At 42.9% G+C, this 12,690-nt stretch overlaps 1 long non-coding RNA gene across 1 annotated transcript in view; it reads left to right on the top strand.

Moving 5' to 3' along the window:
* The window catches only part of LOC132425725 (uncharacterized), a 211,695-nt gene that overhangs the window by 41,793 nt on the left and 157,212 nt on the right, over positions 1–12,690 (top strand). The gene's annotated exons all lie outside the window — the stretch shown is intronic.

Below are 12,690 nucleotides of genomic sequence, written 5' to 3'. Positions count from 1 at the left end.
AAGAAAAGAAAAGACCTGGGGTGTGTATGAGGTCAGTATGAGGCTGTAGCCCAGTCTGACTGGAACTCAGTGAACGTTCACAGAAGAAGAGAGTCTTAGGGAAGGCAAATCCATATCAGGAATAAGTGTCTATTCTAGCAAGGACGAAACACTGCCCCTTCCATGATGGAAATGTTCCAGTGTAATCAACCAGACGCCGGGTAGCTGGCTGGTCACCCGGGGGGGAATGGCACCATGACCATGAGGGAGCTCAGTGCTGGTGTCTGCTGAGTGGCTGTGGCCACTCAGGTGGGCCTTGTTGAGGGGCTGTCTGTGTTGCTGAGCCCATGCATAACCTCCACCCCTGCCACCGTGGCCACTTCGCTCATGAGCCCACTGGGTGACTCCAGTGATGGCTGGGGAAAGAGGCTGACTGGTGTCCACAGAACAAGTTATCCTATATCCTATTGATTATTATAATCCTCCTCTGCTGGCGTCACCCTTTGGTGAGCATTCACGTAGGACACAAACACCTTCATGATCTTTGGCTATTCTGGTAAATCTATCCACATACCTCTTCTCCGAATTTCTTTGTCCCCAATTTCCCAATCATGTTTCTTCCGAGTCCCTGATCACCCAGCCAAACCATTGGCCATAGCAACATCCCCTGACACCCCCCCCAAAAAAAGAAAAGAAGAAGAGAGCCTGACCACTACATCTAATTTAATTGGTCAGAATGTTTTTAAAAATCATTTTTTTCTGGAATGTATTGCTTGACTAGACACAGTAGATTTAGCCATATTATTTAGCATGCTCTGTCCAATGCAGATAATACAGAAATGATTTCTTAATCACTAGAAAGCCTGAAACGTAAAAAGATAATTGTCAGTTAAAGATATTTCTACTTAAACTTTGGTTTTGTTCATAAGGTATATGGAAGTTTATGAATGCATTTCCATTAAAAAATATACTTAAAGTTCAAGACAAGATAATCACTTATTTTTGAAAAATGTATCCTTTTGTTATCTCGTCATCTTGAGGGAAGTATGACCTTGCCAAGCATCTTTATTACTACGTCTTCTATTTTTTGCCTTTGTATTTGAAAATCATGGAAAACCAAAACTAGAGGGAAAAGCCGTAAGTGAGTAATGTACTACCCAAAGTGGTCACGAAATATCTCTTGATTAATTCTGTTAAAGTTTACAGTCATGAAGTGAGAGAAATATTTTATTTTGTATCTTAATTTTATGGGGCAATTAATTTAATTATTTTTCTAGAACAAAAGAAATGTGATACCTAAACATATACTAGTAACTGTCAGGAATTCATTCATTCCGTTAACAAAACTGCAGTGGACCGTGCAAAGCTGGGCTTTCCAAGAGTTTGAATTCTAATGTCAAGGCTAACTACTACAAACTTAACAAATAAATGTACAACATAACGTCGTGTAATGATAAATATATTAAAATAGTGGATTGTGTTCATAGTGTCATTATCATAATCCTTATCTTCAAATTCAGCTGTCGTTTTAGAAAATCATGGGTAGCACACTCTTTTGTAAAGGAATTTGCTCCCTGTTATAAGGTATAATAATTTGGAAAGTAACTTGGAGCTAAGCAAGAAGGTATCAAGCAGTTATTTTGGGTTCTAATTTATGCAATTGTTTTTTTCAAATATGTGAAGTTTGTGAAGAAAACTCTTGTCTCTTTAACTTCTTGTTTAAGTAGTAAAACAGAAGTCTAGGAAATTCTACGACCAAGTGATAATGACAGGTTATTTGTTGGCGAACTTTGTTTTTTTCCTGCCCGTAAGCGTAGCCTTAGGAAGATGAAACCTTCACCACAACATAGGTGTACATTTTGCTGACTTGACAAAAATTGTGCAATCCAAATCCCAATCGTACAAATTAGGAATTACCCTGGAAAACCTAACTGAAACTGACCAAGACTACAATTATAACAAGAGCGGTACTTGAGCCCCCCAAAGTCGGTTGTTTAGGATAGTAATTACTAAAGGCAAAACTCAATAATAAAAATTTTCTTCTTCTGAAACTGGTCACTAGGGAGTTCCCTGGCAGTCCAGTGGTTAAGACTCCACGTTTCCAATGCAGGGGGCACGGGTTCAATCCCTGGTCCCACATGCAGCCTGGCACGGCCAAAAAAAAAAACCAAAAAAAAAAACTGGTCATTAGGTAGAAAATTCTATTCCTGTTATGTAGAAATCCTTCTTTAGCTGGCTGGAGAAAGAAAGTGTAAAATTAGTAGTCTGTTCCACAGTACTGTTTTGCGTGTTAGACGAGACAGTTATCTAATTGTGTGTGCTTTAGAGGTACTGAAACATTTAGAATGTGCAAGAATCTTTTCAGTCCATTTGTATTCTTTTCACTATCTTTCACATCAGTGTACTAGGATATTTATTATCGATTATGTGGCAATCTGTCAAGACAAAGATGAGTGTTGAGACGCTAGTCTAATCAGGGCTACTTGCTATTAAATTTAAGAGCAGAGATGCAACACACATCACCTAAGCGCCTGTTTTCTGCCAATGCTATAGTGGCACAATGTTGACTATTTACTTCATTGGAACCTTTCAGAAGGAATCTGAGCTCAGTCTCAGTGGGTCTATGTAACTGTCTTGGGTTAATATGAGATTCTGTGTAAAGTAATATGCCAAATGGTAACTACCTATTAGACATTTTCCTTTTTTCATACCTACTTAAGATTCACTTTCTAGGCACTCCACAATGCCTCTGGGCCCTTAAGGGTGGAAACCTACCTTCTCACAGGGCGTTCATTCAGTACTGTCTGGTTATGCCAGCAACTCCAGGAGCAGCTGTTTGGATGTCATCAAATCTCCATTGTCTCCTCTTGTTCCGATATCTGGATCTGCTCAGTTTTTAGTTTTTACCTCTCTCTTGATTCTCGAAACTGCAGTCCTTTTTCTAAATCACTTTTCTCCATTCTGAACTCTGCCCCCATTCCTTCATTGACCAAAGTATCAATAACACAAGGCATATTTGTATTTAGCAGACCACACTGAAGCTTTGAAGTTGTACAGTGGAATTACATTATTACTGACTGCAAGCCAAAAGTTAAAATTTAACGAGTCATCATTTTTCTACCATGGCCTCCATTGGTCATCCATCCACCATTCCTTACTGGCTGTCTCTCCTTTGGCTTGCTGCCTTCACTTCTGGTCATAGCCATACCCTCCCTCTCCTGTCCTTTCCCTATATTCTCTCATATTAGTTTGCTCAGGCTGCCATAACAAAATACCACAGACTAGGGAGCTTAACCTACAGGAATTTATTATCTCTCAGTTCTGGAGTCTGGAAGTCCAAGATCAAGGTGCTTCCAGGTTTGATTTCTCCTGAGGCCTCTCTCCTTGGCTTGCAAATGGCCATCTTGTCCCTGTGTCCTAGCATGGCCTTTCCTCTGTACATGCATCCCTGGTGTCTCTTCTGTGTCTTAATCTCCTCTTCTTATACGGACACCAGTCAGAACAGATTAATGTCTACCCTAACAGCTTCATTTTAACTTAATTATCTCTTTAAAGATCTATCTTCAAATGCAGTCACATTCTGAGGGTTTAAGGCTTCAACGTATAAATTTGGAGGGAGGGGGACACAATTAAGTCCATACTGTTTCCCAAGTCCTTTCTTTTCTGTTCCACTGGCAGTTTCCAATCCCCAAATTTCAGTTCCTTTTCTAAAGCAGAGCAACTTTGTTTTCCATTCAAAACCTGGCTGTATGTTTGAAGCAAAATGATATCTACATTCAGACTTCACTTTTTCTAGCTCAGGTGAAAGTTTTAATAGTATGGTTTCTCATCCAATACAAATAGGTTCCATGTCAGGACTCCATCAGTTTTTGTACATATGAGGGACAAACATGATTTATTCTCCTTGTCCCAAAGTTCCCTCGGGACCACTGGATGGGACAGAGTTGGCTGAGACGCTTGGTTTTTCCTTCTTCCAGCTCATATATTTTCTCTTGAATTTATTCATTTATGTTATAAAAAGAAGTTGTAAAAATTAACTCAGAGAGAAAAGGAAATACCTTCTCAGCTGCTAATACATAGGTCTCAGGAATTTTTTTAAACAAAAGGTTATCCATTGCATAACTGTTATCCACCATCAATAAGCCAAAGTAATACCCAAGTCACCATACCTCCCCATCCCCAGTCTCTCCTGACAGCTCCTGCTTCAATTCCACTCTTTTAGAGACTTCCTTTTCTTTTCTTTTTAAAAATATTTATTTATTTATTTGGCTGCATCGGGTCTTAGTTGTGGCACGTGGGATCTTTGTTACCACATGCAGGATCTTTAGTTTTGGCGTGTGGGATCTAGTTCCCTGACCAGGGACTGAACCCGGGCCCCCTGCATTGGGAGCGTAGAGTCTTAGCCACTGGGCCATCAGGGAAGTGCCAAGACTTCCTTGTTAATTCAAAGGCACTCTCAGCACTCATCTCTCAAGAAATCTTTATTGGCCAATTGATCTATATTGTCTTTAATCTTTACAACATTCCTGTGAGGTTGATATTATTAAACATATTATGCAGATGAGAGGTAATAGGTCAAAGTCTCAGTCTTATGCTATTTAGCGACAGAATCTGAATTTAATCTGTGTCTGCCACGTCCTACTGTCTCTGCTGTTTACACTGCACAAGAATAGCGGATTCACAAGAGTCTGGAATTCTCAACACTCTTAGTCTTGTCTTCAATATTTGGATACTGTAAGGTCTATCCAAGTTTATGTTCCTCTTGCCCCTTTTTAAAAATTAAAAAGAATATTTGGGGGAATTATCTCCAAAGCATAATCTGCTAAGATTATCCTTATTAATTTTGCATTTTACTTTCCCATGCTGGTTGACATTCGTTTACATATTGGCAGTCGTGGCTGTCCCCTCCTGGTTTTGGCAGGGAGAGAAGAAAGTCATGCCAGTCAGAGCCCTACACAGCAGGAGGAGGGGCACAGCAGTTGGTGGGAAGCCCTGAAGGGAAAGCGTTCTGGGTCAGTACCAAAGGATGACAGTAAATAATGAGACACCATTCCAGGAAGCCACAAGCTAGTGAAAGTTTTGGGAAAGAAATGCAACATTCATGAGCCAAGAGGTAGTTCAAAAGGTGAATCAAGATGAAAAGCCCAGTAGGAGAGGCGAGAGAATAAAACATAATGGTTAGGGTCCAAAGGAAATAAACATAGACAGGTTGAAGGGGGGTTTAAGAACAAAGCCTTTGATTGTGCTGGTATTGTCCTTTATGCATTTCTAAGCGTGCATCGTTAGGGCCCAGTTAAAATGTCACCAGAACTGGAATTTTTGGAACTACCTTTCTATAAGAAATGATTGTGTTATAGGTCTCTAAGGTAAATGCTTGGTGAGTGTTATTTGGTTCTTCTGAATTCCTTTTTTTCCCCTAAGTCATCACGGTGGGAAAGAGAGACACAAACACAATCAGTAGTGAATTTTTATTGAATGCTTCAATTCTCCTAACAACCCTATGAGAGAAGTATATGATTATTCCCATTGTACAGATGGGAAGAATTGAGGCACAGAAATGCTAAGTAACTTTCCCATGGTTGCACAGCGGTAAGTGGCATGGCAAGGATTTGAATTGACTGCTATGCAGCTTAAGAGAGAAAATAATGACACAGTGCAAACAAGTGAGGATTCAATGAATTCTGCTTCGATGAGGATTAGGGAGACTTGTGCTAATGAGATGACGTGTCTCCTGTGGGTCATCCCACAGCTTGGTACCCATGTGAGTATTACCTCTGATTGTGCTTTTACATAAATATTACCCTAGGTACTGCTCTCATTACCCAGACACTGAAGGTAATACATGAACAAGGATATGTCCTGATTTTTCTTTTACAAAATAACCCCAAGTCTTAAAGGCGTTCCCACTCCACAGGGCTGGGATGCGCCATTCAAGGGAGGGTTTGTTTCAGAAATTCTAGGCATCAAGCGCTACAGTGATTCATTGCTTACACTGACGTCCTTAAAGAACTGGTAGAGATGGATAACGTGTTAAAATCCGCGTGATGATCTTTATACCTCAGGCAGTTTGGATAAGAGGAGAGGGTGCTTTCTGAACAAAATGTTTTCCTGAGAGTAGTTCTTCTTGTACGAATTATCCTAAAGGTAAGAGTAGACTGGACTAGACATATTAGTTCACTTCTCTTTTCACTGGCATGGTTCTTTAACAGAACTCCCCATGAGAAAAGTTCGACAGAAAAAGGAAGTTGATTAATTTCTTTCTCAAAACATTTATCAGTGAGTATGTTTTTATACATGTTTGCTGACCACTGCTTTAAACATTTGCTAATACAAGTGGCAGAATGCTTCTGAACATTTCCAGCACACCACTGGGGAATGCAGCTGTGTGGATGAGGACACACAGCACTCATCCCCTTCTAAGTGTAACTGATAAGCTGTGTGGAAAGCCTTGGACGGATGTTGAGCGGGCTGGTGACATGCTCAGACTCGCATTTTAAGTTCTCCTTTAGTGTAACAGTTATTAATTTTTGAAGATTTAAAAATATTCAGCAGCAAATAGCATATAGGCTTCAAACTCTTCATATAATAGAAATATAATAAATAATCACCCCCTTCTGAGGAGAAAAGCTAGCTTAAAAACGGTCCCAGTGGGCTTCCCTGGCGGCGCAGTGGTTGAGAGTCCGCCTGCCAATGCAGGGGACACGGGTTCGTGCCCCAGTCTGGGAGGATCCCACATGCCGCGGAGCGGCTGGGCCCGTGAGCCATGGCCGCTGAGCCTGTGCGTCTGGAGCCTGTGCTCCGCAACGGGAGAGGCCACAACAGTGAGAGGCCCGCGTACCGCAAAAAAACCCCAACGAAACAGTAGCAGTACTTGCTCTATGGGTGATACGGGTCATAGAGTGTGACTGTATTTGAAGAGGTGACTAAGTTGAAATGAGGGCATTTGAGTAGACCCCTAATCCAATAGGACTGGAATCGTTTTTTGTTGTTTATTTTGCGGTACGCGGGCCTCTCACTGCTGTGGCCTCTCCCGTTGCGGAGCACAGGCTCCAGACGCACAGGCTCAGCGGCCATGGCTCACGGGCCCAGCCGCTCCGCGGCATGTGGGATCCTCCCAGACTGGGGCACGAACCCGTGTCCCCTGCATCGGCAGGCGGACTCTCAACCACTGTGCCACCAGGGAAGCCCTGGAGTCTTTATAAGAAGAGGTGATTAAGACATGGACACAGATAAAGGGAAGACCATGTGAGGACACAGAGAGAAGGTGGCCATCTCCAAGCTAAGAAGAGAGGCCTCAGAGGCAATCAACCCTGCTGAAACCTTGACCTTGGACTTCTATTCTTCAGAACTGTGAAACAATACGTTTCTGTTGTTTAAACCCGGGGTCCCCAAGCCTGGACCGGACCCGGGCCGCGCAGCAGGAGGTGAGCTGCGGGCGAGCGAGTGAAGCGTCATCTGCCGCTCCCCCATCGCTCGCATCACCGCCTGAGCCATCCTCCCCACGCCCCCCGCCCCCGTGGAAATACTGGCTTCCATGAAACCTGTCCCTGGTGCCGGAAAGGTTGGGGACCGCTGGTTTAAGCCACCCAGTCTGTGGGTGCCCAACTAATACGTATCTCAACAGCAATAACCATAAGGAAGAAACCATTATTGTCTCCATTTTACAGATGAAGAAACAGAGACACAGGGACGTTAAATATTAGCACAAGGCCAGCAGGCAGATGGGAAGCTTGGATTTGAATCTAGATAGTTGTCTCCGGAGTCTGAGCTCTTCACCATTCTTTTACTCCCTCTCTGATGGGACATTCTCCGTCTTTGGGCAGGGCTTGTTTTCTAACAGCTGTTATTCCTGGAGCTTGACTCGGGGGTTGAACTGCCTTTTTGATTAGGACACTTCTTCGTGTCTATGACTCTAGCTCTTTTCTTTATGGCTGGTTAATTTCTCCAGAAAGGAGTCCTTTACTCGCCTACATGGTAGATATATTTCTGGGTCCCAGCATTTGAAATCAGGGCCAGGGAAGGGGAGAAGGCAATGAAGTCCTACAATTTTCTATGCAGACTTCACTTAATCTCATTTCCAGCCCCAAGTCTCTCCATACTCATTCTAGCCAACGTTTCCAAACCTGAAGCCTTTCTGATTGAACGCCTCCAGGGAATATACCTTTGGTCAACGCAGTGCAGTGTGGATGGAGGGGAAAGGAGGGCTGCTTGCCCTGATCAACAAAGTGGAGGAAGTTACCTGGTCCTTCCAATACAGACTTTCAGCGGGTCTTCTGGTGTCAGCCTCACACCTTAGTCCCACCATCAATAGCTAATGCTTAAGCTCCTGGGCCCCTCTCATCTTCGTCAGGAGTGTCACACTTCCTCCTGGGGATGCCACTCCCGCATCCGCCGTTCCGGTCACCACCACTCCTTCTACTGCCCTTCTTCCAGTGCGTCGGCATCTTTGGTCCACCGTTGTTTCCTGTTCTGTTTTCTCTCTCTGAATTTACAAGCTTTGGCTTTTTTACGGCCATGGTAGTGAGTTTGAGAAGAGAAAGAGGATGTCTTTGATCTATTTTACTAGATTTTCTGACACTACCTGTTCCATGACATTGTTCGAGTACTGGGCTTGGTTTCACTTGCGCTCCCTTCAGCTTTTGATTGGATGAAATCAGTTGTATTAGATGGGAGGCACATACAGGTGGGCATCTTTTTGTTTAGTTCAAACCTGCTTTGCCAGTGTGGAACTAGGATGGATCACATGTGTCTGTTGTTAGAACCACACAGACGTGATTCTGAAGAAAGTAACAGCTCTTGCTCAAAAGAATGCTGTTCTGGCTCAAGTAGGTGGCCTATACAGACCAGCTTTCCCCAACCCATAACATTATTTGACTTCCTTTTAGTAAAGTCTTTTCCAATGCTTCCCATTGTGCTGTTTTTAGTGGTACTTTTTCATTTGCAACATTTAAGGGCGTATAAAATTTCTCAAATTTTGGCTGAAGGAAAGAAAGGAAACTTTAAAACACTGACTATGGATCCTGGGAGAAATCACCTTCTTAGACTTGCTTATTGCAGCTCTAACGCGGTGGTGTCCCAGGAAACGTGGACTATTGACTCCTTGCAAAAGCTGTAAATGTACATCTTAACCAGCAAACTCCTCTTAGAGGTATCTAGGACTGGACCTTCAGCTTTTCTGGAAAACATCCTAGAGAACACCATTTCCAGGTGTTTTGAACACTCATGATCTATAGAAGACACCAGAGTATAATATTCTAATAGTTAAATTAAAAAATCTTGACGCTCATAGACTCAGAAAGTGGTGAGCTCTTGCTGTACCATGTGTGAGGTCATGTTCATGAAAAAACATTTACCTGTTACTTTGATGAATGATGTATCCAGATCCTATTATATCATTATTAGGCCACAAGTAGAAAAGTGAGAACAAATGGGATTAAATTATAAAGGTGTGTTTACAGAAGCTTTTAGGGGACATTTTGAGTCTTCTCTTTTCCCTTTAAACCTCTGAGCATCCCAGCAATGATAATGCAATGACATTGATGCTGATTTTTCTTTTTTTCTTCTTTGTGGAAGGCCATGGTTCTTGAGATGTTTATGGCCACGATTTAAATGTTCTTGGAGTCCCATGAGTATCTTACAGTAGAATTTAAAAAATACTTCATATAGAATTATTTTGGGGGTGATTCTGCAGTTTTTTGTATGCTTAAGTTTTCATTTTTCCGGAACAAGAAAAATTCTCTAGGGATTTGCATAATTTCAAACCCTAAGAAGAAAGTGTGAACAGGCAGGTGGATTTCAAGTGTAACGTCTATTGAGTTAAATAAGGTGCCATTTGTTTTGCTAACTAGAGAGGAACTGTTGACTTTGTCAAAAAGATGTAATGCTTGGGTGTTTTTATAATTCAATAAAACACAGTTTCCAGCTTCGGGCTGAAAACAATTGTCTTACTAGTTTTTTAGCCATTATGCAACTGGGAAGAGGCAAGTGGAGAATGCTTTCTTTGTGCTGGAGCTAGAATAATGTAGAAAGCTGCAGACCTTGGGCAAATTACTCCTCAAAGTGTGTGGAGAAGTCTGCCTTTAATTAAGACCTGATGGAGTGAGCTGCAGTATTTTTATAGCAAGGGTGATTTAAGAAATATTCCTTGTGAAAATATTCTATGAAATATTTTAGTTTTAGTTCTTGTTAAAATAAGATTTTATTGACTTTCTATCCAAGGGATGTGAGGGGCAGGGCAACAACCTCTCCTCTGAATACAGTCTTCCAATAGTAGTGCCTCTTAAACAATGTCTAAAAAGTGGTATGTTGACATGACTGTTAAGACTATTATGAAAAGACTTCAGAGGAAGCAGCATGAAAGCAAGAGTGACAGACTTACGGAGAGGGAAACAAAGGGTGGTCCCTTTGTTATAAACTCACTTCTGCATTATCCAAGGGTTTGCACACATCGTGGGAATATGGCTAGGCGTCTGCTTTCCGAGTATTTTTATATCAAGGCATCAACGTGCTTTGTAAATACAGACTCCAGAACAAAATACCTTTAAGACTCTTCTTACTGAATAAGTACAATCTGTCTCAGCTGCAGGTTGACAGAATAATGGGACATCCAAATCCAATCATTTTTCATGGACCTTTTTTTTTCATGTCTCTTGGGATTACACAAGACCTGGCCTCTGGTTTGGGTCCATCATAGTCACCACGGAGGTGCTACCGGTCTGAGCTCTTATCATCATTCTCAGATGGGAAATTCCTGGCTCCCCTGTGCTGAACTTGGCCGTCAGCACCTTCACTGCATGACGTGAAGGTGAGAGGGACTTAATTCCAGATCCATGCTGCCACTCCATTCAGAGGTCTGGCAGTTTCCGAGGGTGCTGCCCTGGATAGAATATAGAATTCTGCTTCTTATGGAAACCGCCACTTAACCATCCTTTAACTCGAGGAATCCAACTGTCTCCTGGGGTGAGATCAGACCTCCCTCTGACTTCGAAGCCCAAGGTCCCCACCAACCACTAATTGGGCAATTTACTTTCTTCCTACTCTGTGCTTGAACTCCACAATGTATTAACACCTCCCGGGGCAAGAGATCTCAGCATTCATAAAAGAGAGGCCAGGTATTATTTCTGTTTGAAATAATTCTTTCGTTCTTTTGCTAGTGAGTCCATTTAGCAGTGGGGGCAATTCATTAAGTTGTTTTTTTTTTTTTTTTTTGCGGTACGCGGGCCTCTCACCGCTGTGGCCTCTCCCGTTGCGGAGCACAGGCTCCGGACGCGCAGGCCCAGCGGCCATGGCTCACGGGCCCAGCCGCTCCGCGGCATGTGGGATCCTCCCGGACCAGGGCACGAACCCGTGTCCCCTGCATCGGCAGGTGGACTCCCAACCACTGCGCCACCAGGGAAGCCCTTGTTTTATATTTTACCGTTTATCTATGGCTGTAGATTATCACAGATGTAATAAGATGGTAATGCAATTGCAGTTGCAGTTCTGAACGAGGTATCTTCACTGGAGCAGGAAATAAACATAGCCCCCTGCCTGGTGTATAGCTATTGACCTAGTACATGCTTTCTTGGCATTTTTATCAGCTAAATTCATAAGGTGTAGTTTGCTTTCTAGTAGCAGGGATAGCAGAATACTGACGTGCCTAAGGGCTATCTAATCTATGTCAACCCACCTCAGTCCTCTTACAATGTGGTTCGGGGAAACTTGATCATCTTGATACTTTATAGCCCATTATGCTAGTGCCTTAGGTTGATGAAATTATGCTCATTGGACCTAGTGAACAGGAAATACCAAGCACCTACATGCCTTCACAAGACAGACATGTGTCAGAGGGAGGGTGAAAAGCCCTGCTGATTTCAAGGACCTGTCACATAGGCAGAGTTTCTAGATATCCAGTCATCTTGGATGTATTGGGATATCCCTTCTCGATTGAGATATGAGTCTCTGTGCTTTGCTTGGCCCACTGCAAAGAACAGGCACATTTTGTGAACCTCTCTGGAACTGGGAGGCTGCATATGCCACATAAGGAGATGCTAGGTGGTCTTCACACTTGTTGGAAAACCTGTAATGCTGCCAGTTATGAGCTTGGAGTAAGAAAAGCAAGGAAGGTTCCTCGGCAAGTCTGTGCCGCTCGCACCTGTGACCTGTTAGACCTGACGGTGTTAAGCATTTGTTTTGGACAGAGATGTATAGAGCTTCTTTCAAGCTCACAGTGCAGACCCTTAGAGTTTGGAAAACTTGACCTCTTCTGACAACTATGCTCCGCTTGAAAAACGTCTTTTAACTTGCTACTGGGCATGGTAAAGACTGAACACCTGATCTTTGAATATAAGTGAACACATGACCCCAAATGCTCATTATGAACTGGGTGTTATGTAAACCGTTGCACCATAGATGTAGACATGTGCAGACCATTCCGATAAAAAATGAAAATGGTCTGTGTGAGACAGGGCCAGAGGAAGTCAGAAGGCACCAAGAAATGGCGTGAACGAATGGCTTCGACTCCCGTCGTTGCTGCTCTTAACTCTTTCCTGCCATTCCCTCAGACTATACCTACCATCTGATGGGGGGATCCTTTACGACCGGCCAAAGGGAGAAGAAAAAGGATGAGCTTGGTTTCTGAACGGATAGTCTGTGGGCATCAAACAGAAACGGATGGTTGCCACATACAGCCTCGCTTAGGGGTGGCACTGAAAGACAGCGATGAAAGAAAAT

This window comes from Delphinus delphis, chromosome 5 (assembly GCF_949987515.2).
Source record: "Delphinus delphis chromosome 5, mDelDel1.2, whole genome shotgun sequence".
Lineage (NCBI taxonomy): Eukaryota > Metazoa > Chordata > Mammalia > Artiodactyla > Delphinidae > Delphinus > Delphinus delphis.
This window is presented reverse-complemented; position numbering and strand designations above follow the sequence as displayed.